The sequence below is a fragment of the Sorex araneus genome, chromosome 2 (genome assembly GCF_027595985.1).
Source record: "Sorex araneus isolate mSorAra2 chromosome 2, mSorAra2.pri, whole genome shotgun sequence".
Taxonomy (NCBI): Eukaryota; Metazoa; Chordata; class Mammalia; order Eulipotyphla; family Soricidae; genus Sorex; species Sorex araneus.
The window spans coordinates 162,384,436-162,398,165 of NC_073303.1; the positions used below are offsets into that span (position 1 = coordinate 162,384,436).

Here is a 13,730-nt window from a genome sequence, read left to right on the forward strand (position 1 = left end):
ATGTTGAATATATTAGCCTAAGTAAGGTAAGTAAAAATGAGACATACTGCATAATAGCACTCATTTATGTGCATTCTAAAAAGTTCCACCCAGGGGTGGAAGTGGTGGGGGTGGCACAGTGAGAGAGCAGTGACTAAGGAAGCTCTGGCCTTGCATGCGGCCAATGTTGATAGTGGATAGAGCCAAAGTAAGTTCTGAGCACTGCTGGGTGTCACCTCTCCCCTCCCCCTGCCCAAAATCTGACCTTGCAAACAAAATAAACGAGCAAAATGGTCGTGGTAACCAGGAAATAGGAGATGAGTGCAGATTGAAGAACATAATAAATGTGTTTAATGGTGCAAATTCAGAATAAATGAGTCATAGACACAAATGTATAAAGTATTATATAACAAACTATCAAATATACTGTCATGATAAGATAAATATTGATTCAGTGGCAACAATGTATAAATGTGCTGGAATTCCACTGCACCTTAAATTTATGAAGCTGTAATGTAAAATTTATCAATAGAAGTGTAAAAATAAGATTTTATAAAAATTAGATATAATAAGCAGTAACTATATTACTGGCATAATTAGTCCAATGGCAGAAAAAAAATAAGTAATCCCCAGAATCCCACATCTGACACGAATTGATTCAATGCTCTTTTCCTTTCATTAACAAGCTTGAAAACTTTGTGGGGGAATGAGAAATCAAAATAGAGAACTGTCCTCATAATGGGGGCTAAATGAGAATTACACAGATATGGTAGTGTAATTCAGAGCATATAGTGGCATACCCTGGGGAGGGCAATAGTACAGGGGGTGAGGCATTTGCCTTGCACACGGCCAACCTAGGTTTGCTCCCCAGCATCTCGTTACCAGAGCACAACCAGAAGTAATCTGTGAGTGCAGAGCCAGTAGTAAGCCCTAAGCCTCACCCTTTGCCCCCGCCCCAACAAAAAAATGGTATATGCCCTATAAGAGTATTCTGCAGAAGCCTAGGTTATTTTCAGAGAAGGAAACAGGATTCACAGAAGCTTCTTGACAGCTACTGTGTGTTGGTTCAATCTGAAAGCATGTCACAGATTTCTACAGGGCAAAAGAGAATAAAAGAAAGGAAAGAAGGTGCAGACAGTGAATGGGTAAAATAGGTATCACTCTGCAAAGGAAGAGGGGCAGAATTGTCTGTTATTTTAGGGAAATGGCTAATAGAATCACCTCACTGGGCTCCACTAGGAGACAGCATCAAGCATTCCCACTGCTTGCTCCATTGTGTTGTGTTGCCTCTTTCTCTTTTTCCACCCTGACTGAACACTTTATTCCCAGCAGGGAGGCCTTACCGGCTCTGACAGGGGACTGGGCCCAAGTATCTGTACGTAAAAACCAGGGCACTAGCAGCAAGGATTGTGGATGATCCTAGAACAGTAAACAGTCAACTACTGTCACACGAGACCTGTAGATATAAAGGAGGGAAAATGGGCGTGGTGTGTGGTGGCATCAGCTGTCATACATGGAGAAACCTGGGGAGGGGAGACCCCAGGCTAAGAACCTCCGTTGAGAACAGCGTCTTTTCTTTCCTTTTAAAATAGGGACCCAGGCACTGGCGCTGCCTGCTCCCTGCAACAATGCTTTCCAGCTAGTGCCAGATTCATCACTGTCTGGAGGCCACCAGGGCCAAGCGGGTAGGTGGGAGGAGTGGGGGGGTTGCAAGGATGGGGAGGAATAATGAGGTGTAAGAGGAACTGAACTCAGGGCCTCACATATGCTAGGCATGTCCCCTTCCAACACATGACAGACACCTGCCTCTATGAATGGCTGAGGCAGAGGCAGGATATCCAACAGAGATGCACATTTTAGCAAAATACTGGACCATTTATCCTGAAGTTCAGAGAGAAACAGAGTATAGAGATTAGAGATAAGCTTGGGAAAGCTCGGAATATGGGCAGTGACTTGGGCCATTTACAGGAAACTGGGAATTTGGAAGGACAGATCTGCATTAATGTACAGATGCTGGTGGTGGCAAAGATGGCGCCCTGGAGATGACTGAAGAAATGAGCAAGGAGAAGGGAGCCCTGAAAGAAAACGTTATGGAAGGGGAAAGAATAGCCCAAAGTTGTCCCTCAATGCCAACTAGCTCCGTGTCCATTTTAGAAAATGCTGGAATGGAGTAGCCCTAATCCAGAGAAGAAAGTAAGAATCACTGAATGCAGTGAGAAGGGAAGATCAGCTATTCCTTGGCTATCTGAAAAAGAAAGCCTGGATGCATCCCAACAGTTTAGAGGGGAAATAGCATTCAGGAGTCCAAAGCAGTAGGTTAGAACATAGCCAACAGAGGACTCTAAATTATCCACTAACATTTGGGACAAAGTGAATATGGACAACCAAAATCCACAGATAAGCCCTTGCCTTTATGTTGGGATTTGTTCCAACATCTTCACCCTTAAGCTTTAATGAAAGCTTTTTTGCTGACCTCTTTACTTGTTGAGTTATTGCTCAGTAAGTACACAGGCAAGGAGCCTGGAGAGGGCTCACAATCCACCTCCAGGAATATTCCCCAGTAAAACGCTCACTGTGGTAAGAGAAACAGACACCTACATTAATTATATTTAATAGTGAGATCATGGAACTTTAAATACATGGTGGGGAGTTCAAGCTTATCATCAGATTGTAATATGAATGCTAAATATTATTAAAGAAAAATAGCACCTATGTACACTTTTCCTCTTTCTTCTAGACAATGCTCCCAAATGTTTCAATGACACTGTTTTTCAGCTCCATGGAATTCACTTCCATACTAAAGGGGCTCTAGCAATTCCATATCTAAGAAATTTACCTTAAGGCCAGGGGGATTGCCCCATAGCTGGAAGACTGCTTCACAAGCAGAGGGGAAAAGGCAGCTAGAATAGAGAAGGGATCACTAAGAAAATGATCGCTGGAGGAACCAGTCGGATGGGAGATGCATGCCGAAAGTAGATAATGGACCAAACATGATGACCTCTCAGTGTCTGTGTTGCAAGCTATAATGCCCCAAAGTAGAGAGAGAGTATGGGGAATATTGTCTGCCATAGAGGCAGGGGGAGGGTGGGAAAGGGGGGGTATACCCAGGATATTGGTGGTGAGGAATGTGCACTGGTGGAGGGATGGGTGTTTGATCATTGTGAGATAGTAAGCCAAACATGAAAGCTTGTAACTATCTCACGATGATTCAATAAAATTTAAAAATTTTTTAAAAAAGAAATTTACCTTAAGGAAACAATGAAAATTTGATTGATAGGGTCACAAATACTGCTTTTAGATGATGACACACAGAATCGAAGATATGGACAATAAATGATATTTTTAATAAGTTTATCGGTAAGAATAGTGAAAGAGACCCAATATATAAACAGCATAAGAATGAAATAGGACTATTATGGAAAATGAAGTGGAAAATGAGCATGTGTGCTCATGTCAGCAGATTGGTGGGGAGTAGGTCAGTAGGTAAAGAATAATAGAAGTAAAAAGTGCTACAGAACTACTATAGTGCAGCAAGTAGGGTGCTTGCCTTGCATGCAACTGATCTGGGTTCGATCACTGGTACCCCATATGTTCCCCCCAGAAATCAGTAAGAGTGATACCTGAGTGCAGAGCCAGGAGTAAACCCTGAGCACCCCCAGGTGTGGCCCCCAAACAAAGCAAAACCACTATTCTGATACATTTTCCAAACAGGAATGTAGGAAGAGGTAAAAAATGATGAAGAGTCTTCAAACCTGAAGATAAGGCAATCTGAGCTTTTCAAGGATAAAAGAAACCACCAAAATTTCATTAAAATTTGAGCCCTATAAAGTTTTGGGCTTCAGTTTATGTTCTCTTAGAAGTGAACCAACTGTTTGGTGCAAAGGTTTTCTTAAATAACAGGATTCCCCAGGGTCAAGTCTATTGCATTTGTGAAGGATAAAATTCCTAAGAGGTAGATGTTGGTAAGAAAAACAAAACAAAACAAAAAAACCCCCAACAACAAAATACCACAATTTGAAAATATATTGCATAAGTGAACTTTCAGCAAGGGAAAAGAAAATCATCATGGCTCCTCATCCCATCAACTAAAATATTTAATTGACACCAAGAGTCAATATTTTTGACTTAAATTGACACCAACATGCAAGGCACTTCATATGTAATATGTATGTGTGTACCTAGAAATCTGTATAAGGCCCAACCTTATCTGAAGTCTTGAAATCCGAAGTGTTCTAAATTTCCCCCTTATTTGGCAACAAAACCTGACTATTTATTGTATTAGTCCATTTGTGTGGCTGCAAATATATTTTACCAAATAAAGGTAAATGGATGTAATAATGGGGTGTTGCACAGAATTCTTCTGAGGGTTTTTTCATATATCATATGTGAGATATATTACTATGTAACATGTGCAAAATTACAAATCCCAAAATATCTTTGGGTCGTGGATCATAGAACTTGACCCACTCATTTCAACTTTCCTTTGACTTAAGATTCTGAGATATTCTTCATGGTTTACAAATTCAGGAGGTCACAAGCCACAGGATATGGAAGAGCTGGCATCTGAATGCAGACAGTATGGGTCCCAGCAACTTCGGGTCCCATTCCTAGCCACTATGGTCCCTACAATGTTCTAATTACTTGCACTTTCATAATGGAGACTAGTGGTAAGCGATAAATGTGCTATTATCTGATACCTGACCTCATCTTCTCAATTGACCCCTAGGTGGTATGTAGGATCCCTATTCTTACCTATCTCACTGGCTTAACAAGGACACCCACTATCTGAATTTGAAGCTCTGAGAACCCGGTACAAGTGCTCTGAGGAAAGCTAAACATTTACATCAATACATTTTCAACACAAAAAAGTGAAAGGCTTAGATGTATATAACTACTGACATCTGACATTTTTTAACAAGTGCAAAGAATTGCACTGTGGCTCTCTCTATATTTTGGATTTCAAGTCATTGTAACAAAACTTATTAATAGTACCTCAGGGTTATGCTCATTGGTCACATTCTAAACATACTTTTATTCTAAAATATCCAGCAGTCACAGAGACTGCTGTCCTGCACAGACTGATAATATGATCTTATTTCAATCTTCACTCACCCTTCACATGAAATATGGCTGAGAAAGGAAGATTAGACCAGATACAAAGTGATTAAGCGTAATGTGTACCTCAAATACAATTTCATTCTAGAGAAATAGTCCCGTCCTGGCAAAGGATACAAATTTTACAAAAAAACACATGAATCTCCAGTAGGATTCCAATGTAAAATCTTCTAGGTTTGGACTTCTCAAAAACAAAATTATAAGAATACTTTCAGTTTATCAGGCTTGATGATGTACAATAAATATCAATTACCATTTAACAGCTGTTATGACACTAGGTGTGTATCATAGCTGAAGTGTCTCTGGATCCTGACATTTTCTGAAGCGAGAGCAGTGTAGCTCACCATGGTCAGAGACAAGCCCTGGGTCCCTCGGCCAACAGGAAGTGGTGAGTGAGCAGATTCCCCAGTCACGCTCTTCATCAGGGAACTACGAATCTCCCCAGAAAGTCTTTGATTTGACTTTGAAAATCAGTTTCGATATAGAGCTAACTTTCTAATCATCCTATTTTTTCCTTTCCTTTTTAACAAAAATTTTAATTCATTTAATAAAGACTTTAAATTTACATAGCCAACTCCAAAGCAATGTATTTTATTTTACAATGTTGCTATGGAATTTAATAAACAGAACATAACCAGTATACTTAAATTTTAATCTATCTCCTTTCTAGAAGTAATCATTGTATGCTGAGGTTATCATGCATCTTTCCAGTTCATATTCTATTCTTTACTAATGGTACTGCACCGTCCATTACTAAAAAAGCTCATCTTCATTCCGTGAAAAGTACTGTAAAACATTTTCTTGTATGAATGACTGTAACTTGCTTCATCTATCAATGTTACTATAAACATCCATATTTTTCCCATCTTGACTGAAACTCTTTTTTCTAGCTATATATTAATAATTTTATTTCTCTGCCACTAAATCAAACCTTAGTGTTGTCAGGTTTTCAAATATTTATAACTAAAAAGAATGTTGCTTAATTGTTGTAATTTGCATTTGTATGATTACTAGCCATTTAAAATCCTTTGTATGTCCTTAAGGCAATTTTCTCTTAGAAACTGCTTATTCATAATACTCTGGCAACTTTTGAAATGGGCTTTTCTTTTTTCACAATTGACTTTTGAAAGCCCTTTTACATTTCATACACTAATCTTTTGCAAGTTATTAGAGCTGCAAGTATATTCTCCAAGGTCATGGCTTGCTGTGGTAGTAGCATCCCTGGAGTCTGCTGAGTACGACATCTGGAAAGAGAGAGGGACCATAACGACAATGATAGTCAGAAGGGATTGCTCTGGATTGGAGATATGTGCTGAAAGTGGGCAAATGACCAAACATGAGGCCTCTCAGTATCTGTATTGCAAACAAAAATGTCCAAAAGGAGGTGGGGGGTCGGGAGGAGGGAGAGAGGGAGAGGAGACAGGGAGAGAAAAAGAAGAGGAGGGAGGGAGGGAAAGAGGGGGAAGAGGAGGAGGAAAAGAGGAGGGGGGAGGAGGAGAAGGAGGAGGAGGAGAAGGGGGAAGAGGAGGAGGAGGAGAGGGAGGAGAAGGAGGAGGAGGGGAGGGCCTGCGATAGAGGCAGGCGGGCGGGAAGGAGGGACATGGGGGATATTGATGGTGGGAAGTGTTCACTGGTGAAGGGATGGGTGTTGGGACATTGTATGACTGAAACTCAATCATGAAAGCTGTGTAACTGTGTATCTCAAGATGACATGGTGATTCAAAAGATTCAATAGAGGGGGCTGGAGAGATAGCACAGCGGGTAGGGCGTTTGCCTTGCACGCGGCCGACCCGGGTTCAAATCCCAGCATCCCATATGGTCCCCTGAGCACGGCCAGGGGTAATTCCCGAGTGCAGAGCCAGGAGTAACCCCTGTGCATCGCCAGGTGTGACCCAAAAAAGCAAAAAAAAAAAAAAAGATTCAATAGAGAGGAGAGAAGGGATAGAGGGGTGAGAGAGGGGAAAGAGAGAGAGAGAGAGAGGGACAGGGAGAGGGAGAGACTGCAGAGGTGACCAGTAATTTAAAATGTGGATGGGGATGCTATTCTGCATTACACAGACAGTCCTACTAAGCAGAAGGTCCTTATAAAAGAAAGTCAGGAGGCTCAGGGATAGAGGTCGGATAAAGGAGACTGTACTTTGATGGTACGAGGATGTCATGAACCAATGAACCTGGGAAAGTTCAAGAAGCATCTCCCAGAAGACAATCCTGCCCACAGCCTCACTTTACCCTAACAAGATCCGCTGTAAACCCCTGACTTCCAGAACTGGCAGGTACAATTTACTGTTTTACATCACTAAATGTGTTATAGTAGTTATAGGAAATGAATACACTTGCCTTTTATTTTTTCCTTTGTGACTTGTGCATTTTGGGCTTAAATTCATCCAATTTCATCATGATTAGGGTAGTTTCCTGTATCTTTTTCTTCTAAACATTTCTGTTAGTATTAGGCAGGGAGTCCCCCAGTTGGTGCTCAGACCAGAACGCAGTGCTGCTCGGGTCCTGCGGTGCTAGGGATTACCTGGGCAACCCAGAGCAGTGCTCGGGCACTCCAGAGCTACACCCAGTGATGCTCAGGGAGCCAAGTGGTGCCACACACTGAACCAGGGTCAGCCACATGCAAGGCATGACCCTTCACCTCTGAACTATTTCTCTGGTACCTCCTTTTGCCATTAGTCTACTTGGAACTTTTGTTTCTTGTTTGGGATAAATAAGATTCTAACATTTTCCATATTAGGAGCCAATTACTCTAGCAATCACTTTTAATAGTTTATAATAGACCCGCTGTAACTTTCACTGTAACTGTAACTTTCAAATTCCATCATTTATGTAGGTCAGCTTCTACATTATCCTAATCCACTGTTCTATTTGTCTTTCATTGCATGAATACCCACTAGCTCAATAATCCTTACTGTATAAAACAATATATAATTGGGAGGACAGGTAGTGTTGCCTTGTGTTTTTAAAATTATCTTGGCCAGGGGCTGGGGAGAGATCAGAGTGGGTAAGGCACTTGTCTTGTATGCGTCCAACTAGGGTTAGATCTTTGGCTTTGGCCAGCCAAAGGTAAGCCCTAAGCACAGCTGAGTGTGGCCCCCAAACAAAAACAAACAGAAATCTTGGCTATAACAGACCCTAACCATTTCTGAGCTAGATTTAGGATTTATCCTAAAAATTTATCGGCCATGTCTTCCACCCTAGGCCGTCAGGGGGAAAAAAGTAAAACTGTAAGCATTCTGCCTGAAACTGAATCAATTTGGGGGAGAACACATATTTACATTATTGACTCTTCTACTCTTCATGTTTAAAGGTTGTCTCATTTAATCTATGTTTTTGTTTGTTTTTGCTTTTTGGGGTCATTCCTGGGGCAACGCTCATGGGTTACGCTCCTGGCTCTGCACTCAAGAATTACTCCTGGCTGTGCTCTGGGGACCACAAGCGATGCTGGGGATTGAACCCAGGTCAGCTGCGTGCAAGGCAAATGCCCTACCCACTGTCCTATCACTCCGGTCCTCAATCTCTTTTTGTCGTTCAACAATTATATTTTCTATGGAGGATTTGTTAGACTCTTAGATTAGATGCTAATTATAGTCATAAATTTAAAAACATTCTTATCAACAAATAATTTATTTCTCAATGTCCTGATAACTGCTTCTTCTCTTTATCCTTTTTTTGTTTTGTTTTAGGGGGCCCAATCTTAAAGTGACCAGGATCCTTAAATAATATAGAAAAGAAGTGGTGACAGTAGAGATCTTTGTCTTCTGCCTGATTTTATTATTTTTATTTAATTTTAGGCTCCAGTCATCTGAGGTCAGAGCTTACTCCTGCCTCTGTGTCTGGAGTCACTCCTGGCAGGGCTCAGGGGTCCATACATGGTACCAGGCATTGAACCCCATCAGCCACATCCAAGGCAGCATCTTGTCTGCTGTGCTGTCTTTCAGGTCCCTTGTGCCTGATTTTAAAGAGAAAACCTTAAAATGTTTCACCAGGAAGTTAAATGTTTGCTGTGGGTTTTTGCTGGCCTTCATTTTCAAAATATACATAACTGTTAATACTATTAAATATATACAAGTTCAGCTGAAAAATTTAATAGCAAGCAAACTCATGTACGCTTAATAAACTCAGTGCTTCTTCTCCATCCATGCCAGAATTTACAGTCTACTATTTATAACTCTGTCCCGTAGTCAGTGTTTGTGTACATAATAAATCACACTGTCTTGCCAATTCTTATTTTACCTCTCAATATCCTTTATGTCATCACATCATAATTTAATTTGAAGCTTTTCTACAGCTTCATGTTCTAATGTTTCTTTTAATTTGGCTCCTTATAAGTGCTAGGATTGGATTATAACTTCAAAGGAGGCTGAACTTCCAAGCCAAACCATCACCGGGGAGAGACTACAAAGGCAGTGGGTAGACTTCTGCTCTCACGGGAAACATGACACAAGCAGGTGACCTCAAACACTCTGAGGCTGATGCCTAAAACCTTTTACTTAGGTTTTCTATTCACCCTCTGGCTTTTAACTTCTGTTTCAGGAACTCATGATGGCATGACTTTTTTGAAAACGAATGCATGTTTTATTCCTTTAAATCATGTGTATCCTAAAAATAGAAGTACTCTTTTAAGTTTTCAATGAGATATATGTCAAAGATACATATTTGCAACAAAATTGAAGGCTGTCAGATATGTAAAAATACCTGTTAAAACTGCTGGTGGGAATGCCGACTGGTTCAGCCCTTCTGGAAAACAATATGGACGACTCTCAAAAAATTAGAGGTTGAGCTCCCATTTGACCTAGCAATACCACTGCTGGGAATATATCCCAGAGAGGCAAAAAAGTACAATCGAAACAACATCTGCACATGTATGTTCATCGCAGCACTGTTTACAATAGCCAGAATCTGGAAAAAACCCGAATGCCCCAGAACGGATGACTGGTTGAGGAAACTTTGGTACATCTATACAATGGAATACTATGCAGCTGTTAGAAAAAAGGAGGTCAAGAATTTTGTAGTTAAGTGGATGGGCATGAAAAGTTTCATGCTGAGTGAAATGAGTCAGAAAGAGAGAGACAGACATAGAAAGATTGCACTCATCTATGGTATATAGAATAACAGAGTGGGAGACTATCACCCAAGAACTGTAGAAATAAGTACTAGGAGGTTGACTCCATAGCTTGGAGGCTGGCCTCACATTCTGGGGAAAGGGCAACTCAGAGAAGGGATCACCAACTATAATGTAGTCGAAGGCCATGTGGGGGAAGGGAGTTGCGGGTTGAATGAGGGCTAGAGACTGAGCACAGTGGCCACTCAACACCTTTATTGCAAACCACAACAGCTAATTATAGAGAGAGAACAGAAGGGAATGCCCTGCCACAGTGGCAGGGAGGGGTGGGGGGAGATGGGATCGGGGAGGGTGGGAGGGATGCTGGGTTTACTGGTGGTGGAGAATGGGCACTGGTGAAGGGATGGGTTCCCGAACTTTGTATGAGGGAAGCATAAGCACAAAAGTGTATAAATCTGTAAATGTGCCCTCATGGTGATTCACGAATTAAAAATAAATAAATAAATTTTAAAAAATACCTGTTAAAATTATTTATGGAGGAGTTAATAAATGGAGGCGGGATCACCAAGAAAATGATGGCTGGAGGAATCGGTCGGGATGGGAGATGTGTGCTGAAAGTAGATAAAGGACCAAACAAGATGACCTCTCAGTATCTGTATTGCAAGTCATAATGCCCAAAAGTAGAGAGAGAGTATGAGAATATTGTCTGCCATGGAGGCAGGGGAGGGTGGGAAAGGGGGGGTATACTGGGGATATTGGTGGTGGGGAATGTGCACTAGTGGAGGGATGGGTGTTTGGACGTTGTATGGTTATAACCCAAACATGAAAGCTTGTAACTATCTCACGGTGATTCAATAAAAATTTAAAAAATAATGGAAGAGATCCAAATAAATGCTTTACTCGAGGTTACATTATTGAGAATCAGAGATATAAACTATGCTCCCAGTTTGAGTCATTGTAAAATAACTGCAAATTATGCATACAGAGACCTCTGAAACTTAATATACAATTGAGCAAAGAGAAATCAGGTTGAGAAAATAGTCATTTGCAAAGCATGCTGACGTTTTATGAAGGCGAAGTCTAAAGACTCCTCAACATGACACCTGCGAGACACTGGAACATTAAGTCACAGCATACCTACGGATGCCAACTATATATAACACTCTCAAAATTCTATGGTTTTTACCAATAAAAGTCAAAGAATATATGTGAAGTCAATTCAACCTGACAGAAACTTTTCCTAGAGTGAATCCAGAATCGTACTTGATTGTGGCACAGGCAGTGCATTAAATCTGTACAAATGGACAAGTCATATCAAAGAATCCAGCTGGGGGAGAGGTAATGCAAAAGAAATCAGAAGGGGAAGAGAGGTGGAGTGTACTAGATCATTTAGCCTTTTACGGGGGGAAAAAAAACAGAATCTATAAAAGTGAGTCACCAAGGCCAGGGATCAGGAAGTCTCTTTTCTGGAAAGGTCACCAAGCTAAGCTAATGCCAAGACAACTACCCTGTCTTACCCAATTCTTAGGTTCAACAAATAATTAGCTGGTGACTAATTCAGTTTCCCAAACTCTTCCAAAGAGGCAGAATGATAAAATTCTCCAACAGTGCTTTCATTAGAATCCACCTAGACAAATTCCCAGGTTGTCATTCTGGTTTAGCTGTGCACCTCCTAGATCTGAACAACTTGAACTATCAGGCTAAAGCATGGTTGACTTTGCCAAGGAAATGCTACCTGCTGAGGTATATTCATGGCCCTCTGCTGGTCTGTGAAGATGTCCACGCTCACCTTATAAACCTTCCATTTCAACATCAAATCTACTTCCTAAACACTGCATGGCCTTTCAATGTAATAGATATTAAGAAAAATAAACCTTCTATGCTTACTAAACTGAATATGTGCTAATCAATTTCTGGAACAACAAAAAAAGGATGGAACCCGGGAGACCATATGCGATGCTGGGGAATGAACCTGTATCAGCCTGTGCATCACAAGCACCTTACCTACTGTACTATCTCTGCAGCCCCACTTGTCACAATATACTGAGATCTCAATAAACCAAAATTCTGAGATTAAAAAAAAACATGTAGAGTATCATGTTAAATAAAATGAGTCAGAAAGAGAGGGATAGACATAGAAAGATTGCACTCATCTGTGGAATAACAGAATAGGAGACTAACACCCAAGAATAGTAGAGATAAGGTCCCATGGCTTTGCTCCATGGCTTGGAAGTTGGCCTCACATGCTGGGGGAAAAGACAGCTCAGATAGAGAAGGGAACACCAAGTAAAGGGTGTTGGGAGGACCAACTCGGGATGGGAGATGCAAACTGAAAGTAGACTACACGATGGCCACTCAATCCCTCTATTGCAAATCACAGCACCCCAAAGGAGAGAGAACAAAAGGGAATGCCCTGCCACAGATGCGGGGTGGGGGAGATGGTATGGGCGTGGTGGGAGGGATCCTGGGATCACTGGTGGTGGAGAATGGGCACTGGTGGAGGGATGGGTACTCAATCATTGTATGACTGAAACGCAAACACGAAAGTTTGTAAGTATGTAACTGTACATCATGGTTATTCACCAATAGAAAAAAATTTAAAAAGAAAAATAAAACCCAGTCTTCTTTCAACAGATAGGAAGCAACAGTAGTCACTTACTCTTTCCAAGGGGGAGCCTAAAAGAGACCAAGGGCTCTATTTCTATTCTTATTTCTCAGCCAAGACTATTTTTAGCTTGATTCCAATAATACTCTAGTCAGGAATGTCTTATGAAGTAAGACTACAGTACTCAGATTAGGATCAAAGATCCTGAGTTTGGGCTGGCATCCCTGAAGACAGCTCTGACTGAAGGGTCAGAGTTCACCTACCCCTTTGAGATATCCTGGGCCCTTCCTAATTATTCAGATTTTTCTAACAAGGAACCCAAAATTGATGGTCCAGAGTAGAGATCCTCCTTTTCTCACATTTAGAATTCAAAGTAAACTCGATGAAAGGGCAAATCCACTTATTCTATAAAATATCTGTCTTACACTATAAGCAGGAAAGCTCTAGCTCCCCTCAAATAAATAGGTTAAAATTAATACCCAGGATGGTCCATGCCTCAAGCAAGATTGTAAATCTGAGTGCAAACTGTCATGTGATCTATCTAATTGAATAGTAAGTAAAATAATGTTAATTTTATTAAGCAGTATAATATTACAGATGTGACATTAATAAGCAACATTTATTAAGTGCTCACCAGGTGCTGTGTATTTGACAGAACCATCTAATATACAAGTGAAGTTAGGAAGCACTTATTTGAGGGCAGGGAGGCGAGTGAGGTACATATACCTGGCAGTGCTCAGGGCACATGTAACTCATGGCTCATCACTCAGGGATCACTCCAGGCAGGCACAGGGGACCATATGAGATGCCAGGAATCAAACCTAGGTTGGCTGTATGCAAGGCAAGTGCCCTCCCATCTTATTATTGCTTTAGCCATAGGAAGCACTTATATTTTAATAGGTGAGGAAGCTGAGTAACTTAGCTAAAAATTGACAAAATGACAAACTATTACACAATATTCACACC

At 41.0% G+C, this 13,730-nt stretch overlaps 1 protein-coding gene across 2 annotated transcripts in view; it reads right to left on the reverse strand.

Moving 5' to 3' along the window:
• CRYBG3 (crystallin beta-gamma domain containing 3) overlaps nt 1-13,730 on the reverse strand; it is a 121,635-nt gene that overhangs the window by 12,419 nt on the left and 95,486 nt on the right. The gene's annotated exons all lie outside the window — the stretch shown is intronic.